Source organism: Macrotis lagotis, chromosome X, assembly GCF_037893015.1.
Source record: "Macrotis lagotis isolate mMagLag1 chromosome X, bilby.v1.9.chrom.fasta, whole genome shotgun sequence".
Taxonomy (NCBI): Eukaryota; Metazoa; Chordata; class Mammalia; order Peramelemorphia; family Peramelidae; genus Macrotis; species Macrotis lagotis.
In genome coordinates this window covers 406715664-406728003 of record NC_133666.1, presented here as the reverse complement: position 1 = coordinate 406728003, position 12340 = coordinate 406715664, and the positions used below count along the sequence as shown (strand labels likewise).

General features: G+C 35.7%; 1 protein-coding gene and 1 long non-coding RNA gene across 3 annotated transcripts in view; both read left to right on the top strand.

The window, feature by feature from the left end:
• XKR9 (XK related 9) overlaps positions 1–6635 on the top strand; it is a 115969-nt gene extending 109334 nt beyond the window's left edge. The window contains exon 6 of the transcript XR_012472442.1: positions 4149–6635. The gene's annotated coding sequence lies outside the window, so the exon portion shown is untranslated. The remainder of the gene's footprint in view (positions 1–4148) is intronic.
• A 115-nt stretch (positions 6636–6750) lies between these two features.
• The window catches only part of LOC141499789 (uncharacterized), a 32180-nt gene continuing 26590 nt past the window's right edge, over positions 6751–12340 (top strand). Inside the window, exon 1 of one of the 2 annotated variants that reach the window (XR_012471765.1) lies at positions 6751–6809. This is a non-coding gene — a long non-coding RNA (uncharacterized LOC141499789). Of the gene's footprint in view, positions 6810–11971; positions 12184–12340 lie in introns of those variants that run through there. The other variant, XR_012471764.1, reaches the window with a different exon arrangement.

Here is a 12340-nt window from a genome sequence, read left to right as displayed (position 1 = left end):
TTTTCTCATTTGTCAAATGGAGATAATAATACATTCTTTGAAATATTGTTGTGAGGTTCAATTATGTAAATAAAGAACTGCAAATCTTAAACCAATGTATTAATGTTAGCAATTATTAATACAAGCAAGCATCAATTAATAATGTCTCATCAAGAACATACTATATGATAGGCACCGGGGGAAACAATAACAGGGAATGAAATGATCCCTGTTTTCAAGTAGCTTAACATTTTAACGGAGAAGTACATATACACATAAATACTACAATAATATAAAGCTCATAAACAAAAACATACAAAGTAGTCAAAAACAAACTAGCTTTGGAGATAAGGCACTAATAGTTGGGGTAATCAGTAAAGGTTTCATGCAGAAGAAGATGGTGACCTCAATTCATCTTAAAGGAAAAGAGGTACTCTAAGAGACAGAAATAAGGAGGGGATGCATTCCAGTCATGGTGGATAGCCAGAGGAAAACCACAAAGACAGAAGAAGGATGGTTATGTGTGACAAACAGAGACCAATTTGACTTGGTTGAAGAGTGTGCGAGGATAGAGTAATGTTCAGTGAGACTTGAAAGAGGTTGGCACAAGGGTGTGAAGAACTTTAAAAGCTAAATGGATTTATATTTAATCCTAGAGATAATAAAAAGTCTTTGTTGATTGAGTAGAAGAATCACATAGTCAAATCTGTGCTTAAGGAAAATTACTTTTGTGGCAGTGTGGAGGGTGAACTAGACTGAGGAGACTTGGGGTAGGGAACCAAACTAAGAGGTTGTTGCAATAATCTAGATGAAAGGCAGAGTTGAGCTTCACCTCTGATTGTGAGGGATTGATCATATACACTTAAGGGCATGCCAGGTATATATATCATAGTACAGACACCTTTCCAGGTTTTTCTGTAACTATGCAGTCATAGTTGAGGCACAGGTGAGGCATACCTCTTCTGCCTCCCCTTACTGGTTCCTGGTGAAAGGTGATGAAAGCCTGAACTAAGGTGGTAACTGAGTGGAAAGAAGGGTCCAATGCAAGAAATATGAAGATCAAAATGGTAAGATTTGGCAATTGATTAGCAATGTGGGATGAGAGAGATTGTGAAGTCTAGGATAAAGCCTACTTTATTGTGAAAACCTGGAAAGGTGGGCATTATTTTTTACAGAATTAGCTAAGTCTGGAAGAGGAGATTATTGAGGGAGAAAATAATGAGTTCAGTTTTAGGTTTAGACATTCAGTTTTTTAAAAAATTTAAATAATATTTTATTTGCCCTCCAATTACATGTAAAAACATTATTTTTTATTCTACTTTGGGATCCAAATTCTATTCTTCCTTCCTCTCTCTCTCTCCTCAACTCCCCTGATAGTAAGAAATCTAATACACATTATACTTGTGCAACCAGATAAAACATTTCCATATTGGTCATTTTATTCAAGAACATTCAAAAAAACAGAAAGAAAATTGAAAGAAAAAGAAAGTGAAAATTAGTATTCTTTAGTCTGTATTCAGATGATATCAGTTCTTTCTTTGGAACTTGATAGCATTTTTTGATCTGAGTCTTTTAGGATGGTCTTAGATCATTGCATTGCTGAAAATAGCTAAGCCATTTACAATTCCTTATTATACAATATTGCTGTTACTGTGTAATATATTTTCCTAGTTCTACTAACTTTACTTTATATCAGTACATATAAGTCTTTCTATGTTTTTCTGTAATCATTCCTCTTGTCATTGATTATAGTACAATAATGTTCTATTATAATTATATACCACTCTTCGTTTGGGCATTCCCTCAGTTTTCAATTCTTAGCCATCACAAAAAGAATTGCTTTAAAAAGTTTTGAATAAATATGTTCTCCCCTCTGTCCTCCCCCCTGCCTCCCCCAACCTTTATGATCTTTTTGGGATACAGATCTAGAAGTGGTATTGTTGAATCAAAAGACATTCATGGTTTTACAGTCCTTTGGACATAGTTCCAAATTGCTCTTCAAAATGGTTGGAAAAGTTCACTCCATCAATAGTGTATTAGTGTAGTATGTCTGGTTTTGGAATGTCCAGTAGGCAATTGAGAGAGGGAGAGAGAGAGAGCAAAGAGAAGAAGAAGGAGGAAGAGGAATAAGAAGGAAGAGGGAGAAGCAGAAAGAAGAAGGAAGAAGAAGGAAAAAAGAAGGATAAGGAAGGAGAAGGGGAAAGAGAAGGAAGGAGGAGGAGAAGAAAGAGAAGGAAGGAGAAATGGAAGGAAGAAGAAAGGAGAAGGAAAAGGAAGGAAAAGGAGGAGAAAGAAAGGAGAAGGAGAAGGAAGAAGAAGAAGAAGAGAGAATAAAAGAGAATAGAACATAAAGGGACAAGAAAAGAAGAATGGAGTCGAACCTTGGGAAATAATTATAGATAGGGGAAATAATATAGATGGTAAGTTAGGAAAGGAGACTAAGAAAAGCAGTCAAAGAAGTGAGAAAAAAATATGGAAAAAGTTTGTCAAGAGGTGATAAGAGATTTGCAGAAAACAATATTAACTTGTTGATCCAGAATAGTGAAAAGTAAGTTACTTAGTATCAGATAGAGATAAGGATGCAATTAGCAGAGTGTATCCCTCTTCTGTGGCTGATTTAAAAATCAGAGCTAAAGTTACTTTAGATGCTATAGGTAAAAATGATCATTATTTTTATGAAATCAATGCAAAGGAATTATCTAGTCTTACACTGGGAAACTCATTCTAATTGCTCTCTTTGATCTTTCTAATTTATGTAACATATCAAATTATATCTATTCTTTGCTCTGTAAAGACTCCACAATGGCCCTAGGCCAAAAGCAGTATGATTTTGATGTGCCCTGATCACCTGAATTGGTTTGATCAGAAAAGAGTAAAATAATTTGTGTCAGGGCTCCAAAATGGAAATTTTAGTTGCAAATGTCTCCGAAAATTGAGTAACTGAAAATTGGTTGTAATGGGGGTTGTCTGGCAATTTTTTTCCCATGGTATTTTTCCTTATTAATGCTATGGTATAGTGTGCTGAGCTAGCCTTTGAAGAAGTCTCAAATTATAGCTACAGCTTGTTTAAGTGGATGCATGAATAAAATCAATGGTCCATTTTTCACCTTCTCCCCAGCCAAGTAGTTAGAATGAACATGAGCATCTGGGGATTGTAGCTATATATAAAACTAGTGTCAGGGTAAAGGCAGCATTGTATAGGGAAAAGTGTGCTGGTTCTATCAAAGGCTTGGGTTTGAATCAGCTTCTGTTACTTATTTTCTTTGGGACCCTGGGCTAGTCACCTCGGGACCTCTGTTTCCCCTTCTATAAGATTACAAAATTGAACTAGAATGATTTTGAGGTGACTTTCAGCTCTAAATCTGTGTAGTCACAGGTTATCTAGTTTAATCCTTCTCTCCAAGATGAATCCCATCTATAAACCATAATAGGCCATTATGGCTAAGTGTTGGATCTGGAATCAAGGAGACCCAAATCTAAAATTTACCATAAATTCTAATTGTGTAACCACGGACAAGTTATTTAATTTCTTGGCCTCAGCTTCTTCATCTAAAATAATTGTAATAATAAAGACATCTACTTCACAGGGTTGTTGTAAAGATCTTATAGATTATATTGTGCTGTATAAATTCTAACTATTAATATTTCCTGAGGAATTTCACTTTTGGAAAATTGTGGAGATTTTTTATTTCTTATATCAAACTGAAAATTTTCTCTCTATAGTACTTCCTTTTTGTTTGGGTTCTATGCAAGCAGAACAAATATCATTACTCTTCTATATTGACAGCTTTTCAGATATTTGAATGGTAAGAGTATCAAGAGACATGTCAAACTTTGCAGACTTGAATTTGTGTTATAACTCTTAGTAAGAGGCAGATCTGGGACTTGACTCCAGGTATTTTGAATCCCAAATTGAAATAATCTGGGCTCTTTGTAAAACAGGACCCTATGATACCCTGCCCTTCCTTAATACTAGCTCTTCTGAATGGAGAACAATAAATTAAATAAGCAGAAAATAAAGTGATTTCATCACAAGCACTTATATAAAGTATAATAATTTGTTGATTAGTTACTTCAGTCATGTCAGACTCTTTGTGACCCATTTTTGGGATTTTCTTGGCAAAGATACCAGAGTGGTTTGTCATTTCCTTCTCCATTTCATTTTACAGATGAGGAAACTAAGACAAGCAGGATTAGATGACTTGTCCAGGATCACACAGCAAGTAAGTGTAGGAAACTGGATTGAATTTATGCCTTTCTGACTCTCTATGCATTGCACCACTTAGCGGGCAATAGTATAATAACAGTTTATATTATTAGAATGATAGCAGACATTCATATAATACTTTATATTTCTTATCTCATTATATTCTCTTTTTAATTAAATATAATTCATGTTTATGAGTATTTATCATCTTTTCATTCCATGGTCTCCCTATCCCTCCTTGAACTATTGAAAGAAAAAGGAAAAAAAATAGGACACAGTGGCACATTTTCTACTATAGAAGCTGGTGGATTGCTTGCATTTGGAATTTTTGAGATGGAGAAGGGTTAATAAAGCTAGATGAGTATCCACACTAAATTCCCTACCAAAATGTTCAGCTGTTCTGGGTCCAATGATCCAGGAATACATAGTGGCTCAGGTTGGCAAAAGAACAGGTCAAACAATCAGTGGTAAGATTGGTTGGTGAGTGGTCTTTGTATATACAGCCTGGAAGAGATAGGGAGACAAAGAAATTTTAAAAAGACTTTATAAAAATATAGAGAGTTCAGCAAAATAAATGTCCTCATTGGCCATATCCAAAAATATATGTTGTTCAACATTTTGAAGGAAACTGGTAAAGCAGTGCAGGGAGCTCTGGATCTGAAGTTGGGAAGTCTTGAGTTCCAATTTGGTTTCAGATAGTTCCTAGTTATGTGACCTTGGGCAAATCCCTTAATCTTTATTTACCACAGTTTCCTCAACTATACAATGGGCATATAGTGGCACCTACTTCCCAGGGTTGTTATGTGGATCATTTTTAAGAAATGTGCTCTGCAATATGCCAGATATAGAGTAGATTATATAAATGCTTATTCCTTTATCTTCTCATTTTAAGTCCATCAGGATATGAATTATATGCTTCATTTCATTTATTTATTTTTGGTATGCTTCATTTTCAGTTCTATGCACTCATGTTTTATCATTACATTTATTTCTTATCAAAAGAAAATAATACAGCTATTATTTCTCTGATTTTACTGATGAGAAACTAAAACTGAGAGGAAAAATGATTTGCCCCTGGTCACACAGCTTGTAAGTATTAGGCTTGGGATTTGAACCTAGGTTTTCCTGATACAAATTCCACATTTTTTTACTATATAAGTCAAACTTTCTGTGAAACTATGTACTTCTCTTATGAAGAGCATGGTGGTCTAGTGGACTGAGTACTGGACCCAGAGTCAGAGAAAAAGTGGGTTCAAATCCTAGATTTCATACTGACTAGCTGTATGACTTTGGTCAGATCATTTAACCTCTCTGTACCTTATCTTCCTCATCTATAAAATGGGAATAGTAAAACTTGTGTTCCCTACCACATAGGGTTATTATGGAGGAAATGACTCCTAAACCTTTACGGATTACTGTTGTCTTTTTTCTTTAATTTTTTCATTTCACACATCAGTAACCTTCTTTATGACAGAAAAAATTAGTGACCTAGTAGTGTTAATTTTTAATTTTTTTTATTTATTTAAAGCAATGGGGTTAAGTAACTTGTCCAAGGTCACACAAAGTGTCTGAGACTGGATTTCAACTCAGGTCCTCCTGACTCCAGGGCCAGTGGTCTATGCACTGCTCCATCTTAGCTGCCCCATCCTAGTGCTAATTCTATGGTACATGTTGAAAGATAATTATTTGATGAAAAATTCTCTCAGTCTGATTGATAAACTTGATAAATTGAATTTCTCTGCCTTTCTTTGCATGTTTATCATACAAAACACAATCTGAGGCACTGAAAGTATTTTTAACAGTGGGAGAATTGTGCAGATTGACCTTAAGCATAGATAGAATAAGAAGTTACCTATTCAGCTGAATTTGAAAGGTGCTGTTAAGGCTTTCCTACTCCTGGAATATTTTTTTCCATTTTGTTGCTACAGTGCCTAAAAGTATACTATTAGGAAATCATTCTCTAGGTTTAATATGTTATTTGTTTATAGCTAGAGCTTGGTAAGCTGCAGACCTGACCAGACAGAGGATGGTCAGGACCCAGAGCTGAGACAGATCCAAAGGGGGCAGACCTGGTGATTAGATAAGTTTTCCTCAAAGCAGGATGTTAGAAAAGATCTGCGGTGTTTTAATCTACTAGGAAGTTTTGTGACATCTGGGTTTAAATATTGACTCTGCTACTTGCTACCTGGGATAATATTTGAGCAAGTCATTTAACTCTCTATTTGTTCATTTATAAGGTGAAGAGGTTGAACTAGATCCAGAGGTGTTAAACTCATAGAATTCCCAAGTGTAACCTGGGTCAGATTAAAATATAATTGGGGGATGTTTAATAAAATGAAAATACAATGCTACATAGATAATGTTATTTTGTAGTTATCTAAGTCAAAATGCTACCCATAGCAATCTGTTTCTATTGTGTTTGACACTACAGACTAGAACAAGGGCTCTTAATATAGGATCCATGAATTAAAAAAAGTTTGATAATTATATTTTGATATAATTTATTTCCTTTGTAATCTTGTGTTTGGTTTTTGCATTTAATATTATCATTCTGAGAATGGATCCATGGGTTTCATCTGACTGCTAAAGGATTCCTTGACACAAAAAAACCTTAACTGAAAGGGTAAGTACCTCCTACACTATAATTTAGACCTCTAAATCCAGATTTCTAACAAATGAGAAGGTAGTGTTAAGGAAGTTTCTATGAACTCTACCTGTTTCATGAACAGATAGACACCTTATTATGCAATAAGGCAGTGCCAGAAGTATCCATCATTTTGGAGTCTAAGACCTTGAAACCCCGGGACCTAGAGTTAGGATCCAGATTTCAAAAGTGGGACTTTACTTCTTTGAAATTATTTTAGATAATGGAAAGAAGGACTCAGGAAAAGGAAGTCTCAGTTGTAGAGAGACTAGAATGACAGGTGGAACTCAGACTCAAGAGGGTAGGATCCTGTTACAAGTTATGGGCTTTTTCCTAGGGAATTCATTTAATGGAACTGGGGCCCAATCTCAGTGAATATCACTGAATGTTTGGATTAGGATACTTCATGGGTCTCAGAGTCTAGAAAGAAGACAAGTTGGGGAATTAATTAATGTCAGATGTGCAATTTATAAGAAATAAGGACATGAAGGGATGGTAGAGTGGAGCAAGAACTTGGTACAAAGTAGTACCTTGTACTTGGTATAAAAACAAGGTAGAATGGAGTCAGAAAATTTGAATTTGAGTTCCATCCTGATTATTGCTTTCTGTGTGACTAAGGATGGAGATAGTGAGGAACAGAAGGTTCAAATCTCACTCTGATAACCACTGTATGTGGGTACCTACTGTATATAACCTTGAGTATGTAAACTTAACCTCCATAGATCTCATGTTCCTTGCCTATAAAATGAAGAGATTGAAGTTGGTGGTCTCCAAGATCCTTTCCAGATCTAGAGCATTTTAACCTCCCTGGGTTGTCTTTGTAAGATAATTACTTGATCAATAAATATTTATTAAGTGTCAACTATATAGTATAGTATAGTGCTTAAATGTTGGTCACAAAGAAAGGCAAAAGACAGTCTCTGCTCTCAATAATTTCATCTAATGGGGGAGACAATAAGAAAATGATTATATTTGAATAAATTAGGTTCAGGATAGATTGGAAATAATCAATAGAGTTAAGACACTAGTAATAAGGTGGTTCAGGAAAGGCTTCTTTTAGAAGATGAGATTTTAGGAAAGAACAGGAGGTGGAGATGAGGAGGGAAAATATTCCAGTCATGGGAGAAATAGCAAGGAGGTTAGACTGACTGGATTGCAGAATGGCAGTGTATTTGTATGTATATGTTGTATTGTGTGTATGTTGTGTTGTATGGTGTGTGTGTGTGTGTGTGTGTGTGTGTGTGTGTGTGTGTATGTAGGTGTCCAAATTCTGGAAAAATAAGGGGAAGAAGAGATTATGAACAACTTTGATTGCCAAACAGGATTTTTTAATTGATTCTTGTGTTGATAGGGAGTCACTACCGGTTTATTGAATGTATTATGTGTTTGTGTTTATGTATATATTTGTGTATATATTTGTGTACCCCATTAGTGCTTTAGAAAGATTAATTTAATAGCAGAGTGGAGAAGAGACAGAAGTAGAGAGAGGCAGAGCAAGCATCCAGACCCGCCAGCTGGTTATTTCAGTAATTCAAGCTGGTTATTTCAGTAATTCAGGTATAAGGTGAGGAGGGTTGCACCAGGGTGATAGCAATGTCAAAGGAGAGAAGGGGACTATACCATAGTTGTTACAAAGTCAGACTAGTCAAAACTTGGCATCCAATTGTATAAGGGGAGTATTAGATACTAAGGAGTTGAGAATGGCATTTAGGTTGGGAGCTTGAGTGACTGAGTGTGTGGTGATGCTCTGGACAGTAGTGGGGAAGATCAGAAGTGGAGAGTGTTTAGGGGAAGTGGGTTCAAATTTGGGCAGGTTGAATTTAAGACGTGTGCCTGACTATCTGTTTGAGATGTCCAATGAGTAATTGGAGAGACTTGAGGTTGGCAGAGAGCTGAGGGCTGGGCAAATAGATCTAAGGTATTAATTGCTTCTGAGACAGGGGATGGTGGGAGTATCAAGATATTCAGGAGAAGAGGACAGGGTAGAGTTGAACTGATTCAACAAAGGGTCAAGATAGAAAAGACATGAGAATATAGTCAGAGGAGGGGTGATAGCCTGGGAAAGAACTGAGGAGTCAAGGAACTGGAGGTTATAATGATAATGAAGAACAGGATTTGGAGTTTCATGAGAGGAGAGGTGGCATGACAATAGATTGTGATCCAGATAAGGGGATTTCAGAGTTATAATGCATGAAAGTGTCTTTTTTTGGGGGGTAATAGCAACATCAAGGGTTTGATCATTTATTTTTCTGTATAGCTGAGGTGGGGGTGGAGGAGTAGGTCTTGTGACATGGGCAAATTGAGAAACTATAAGGTTAGGATGTTTAAAGAGAAAATTATTATGTTGAAGTCCCTTGTATGAGGGCAAAAGTTGAGGAAGAGAAAGGAACCAAATTCATTCATTCAAGAAGGGGAATGTCCTGGAGATCAGTAGTTACCAGAATTTTGATTGAAAGGTAGATATGGATTGAGTGAACCTCAAAGGAGAGGTTACTGAGTAATAGTGGAAGCAGATCAGAAATGTGGCAATAGGGAGAAAGAAGTGTTTTAACTTCCTCACCTCAAGTCACTGAATGCTTAGGAATGTGTGAAAGTCCGACTGCACTAGAAGGGGATTCTAGGGAACTAAATCATCAGAAGGAAACCTGGTCTCAAGAAGTAGGAAAGGAAAAAGTTTAAGATAAAGTCCATTTTATTCCTTAATGAGTAGGCTTTCCGGAAAGCACAGTGGAAGGAGCTAGAGCTTTAGAGCAGGACATTATGAGACTGGTTGGGTTGAGGGGAATAATCCACCAACAGTGTTGTGGAAGATGGTTAGTGAAGTTTGAACGATGACCACTAGGGATTCAGGATCACTGGTATGGGGATGATATGACAATTTGATAATTATTGAGAAATGAGTGATATAAGTTAAGTTATCCCTAAAGATTTGGCCTGTGGATGGAGTTCTCTTGGGGTCTTAGGCAATTCAAGTGAGGACACTGTTGGGAGGTTGTAAGCAGTGAAGGAATGGTTTTATTCCCATGCCTCCAGTGCAGGAAATCGCCAAAGAAATATGTGAAAATGAACTTTCTCTCTTTCCCTAGAAGGGCTGAGACTGGTGCTCAATGGAATGGTATTTTTCCTGTGGACAAGAGACCTGGCATGATGAAAAGACATTTTTTCCCTTCTTACCCCTTCAGTGTAATGATTGATGTTCAGTACTAACGTCTAGCTAACTACCTTCTTTATGAGATTCTTATTTATATTCTCCAATGGATCCTTCACAGAGGATCTACCAGTTGTATGAGAAGCCTTCTTTGATATTCTCTTGATTGAGAAGTCACTTCTGGCCACCTATCTGTAAAATGAGGTACTATTTACCTTACAGGAGTCCCATCCTAAAGGGTTTATAAATGATAATTTTTAATATTATAGAACAAGAATATTATTACATAGTTAACCCTAGACATCTATAAAAATGTCAATTGTTAAGGCAGGAGTAATATTAAATTATCAATTTTTTTATTGCTTAGGGAAAATTAATAATTTGTTGCTTTCCCTGTGACTATTTTCTTCTTAACAGTTAGGCAAAAATAGTACACTGCCAAATGAGTAGGGCTAGGAGACATGGGGGTGGGGACACTAGGAAAAGAGACCCTGAAAGATGGTAGGAAGGTGAAGCTTTTTAGACAAACTTTTTTGCAATTTTGCCTAGGGCTGGCCCTGCCTTGTGGAATGCTTCATGGATATTTGGATTTCTCTGAGTGGTCTTGAAGATTTATAAGCTCTTATAGCCATTTAAGTGGGTATTACTGCCTTTCTGAAACGGTTTGATATAGTTACTGTAAAATTTCTGCCAGCATTGCCAGCTGACCCTTTAACTTCGTGTAGACAAAAAGGCTTGGTTTATGTAAGTTATGCACCCCAGCTGTTCTCATTTTCGCCAATGAGCTCAAGGTGCTTGACAAAGAATCAATAAAGTTATAAACTTCAGGCTGGCTTTTTGAAAGTCACAAGATTTGAAAAAGTAACAAATCTTCTTGCACACCTCTATTTTCAGTAATGGATATTCTGCTTTGAGAGAAAAAGACAACCTTCCTAGTTAAAAGGTGAATAGTCAAATGGAAAAAGAGTTCAGACAATCCTAAGAAAATAAGCATACATTGAGTTATAGGGAATTTATATAACTATTACTCAAGAAAGAACAATCCTCTCAAAAATCTTATTTCTAATAAATAGATTTATGGTCTAGCCTAATTTATATCAAAATTTATCATATGGAGATGGAAAATAACCTGAAAATCAGAAGCAATCTCCTGGATTTCTTTTTCTGGCTTTGATAACAAAAATGCAAGTTGTAAAAATCACATGACCAGAAGTTTTCTCTACATGTTAGTTATGAAATATGATGTTTTTAATTTTTTCCTGAGGGGTGGAGGCAGAGATAAACCATCAGAGTAATGATATAGGAATAAATGGGCTTAATAATTTTCAAATGGAAGCAATCAGGGAGAGGAATGTCTAAGTAACAGTCTTTATTTTGGGAATTGTTTTTTTAATCACCTCTTTCTAATCAGTTGAAACTTGCTTTGGACAATATCTAGTGATTTAATGACTTTTTTGATGTATATTTTTTGCTCTTTTCCAAAGAATAACTCTTAAAAGCAGGAAATATTCTTTAACTTAAAAGCCATATAAATGATTACATGAAGTTACATTGAGTTCTTCTAAGAAATTAGAAATGCTGAATGTATCTCCCCTTCCACCATGCTAAAATGAAAATAAAAGAAGCTTTTGCTTGTTCAGGGTTTAGTTGATGAGAAAAACTCAGGGGAAAGTAAGCACATTTGATCAAAATTTTTCATCTCTTTGGTCTCAATTTCCTTATCTATAAGAGGAAGGACTTGTAGTAGGTATCCTTAAAGTCACTTCAAGTTTTAAGGCATATGATCATATCAGCCTGGGATATCTCTACTTTGAAAAATTGCTTGCATACTTATCCAATAGAGTTATGCAAGACTCAGTCAGTCTTGAAAGTTCTTTCTTTTTGAACATCAATTTATAAGAACAGCACTGTCTTTATTATAGGGAGAATGTATTGACAGTGATTACTCCATGTCTGCACCTCAAACACTTATTTATGCTTAAATATATATAGAGTTGTCCCAGGCCTTATTAGAATGCTTATATCTATTTAATCACAGTAAAAAGGTAGTTATTTGAGTTTTTAATGCTAATTTTTTTTCCACAGGGCAACTTTCCCTCTTTTCCTTACCTTTTTTATTTTAATGAATCAGATTAGTCCCAGATGAAATTTATCATAAGCGGCTGGTGGATAGATAAAGAATGAAATTAAGGAATTCTATGGTTGGTATGTAAATATTTTGATTGATTTTTTGAGGGGAGGTGGAGAGACTCAGGGACAAGTTAGAATATATATCATTGGTTATTCTAGTCCAAAAGGGTTGTTGGGATATATTCTCTGGTTTTGAATTTGATTTCAGGTTTATGTGATCCAAAGTTTGAAT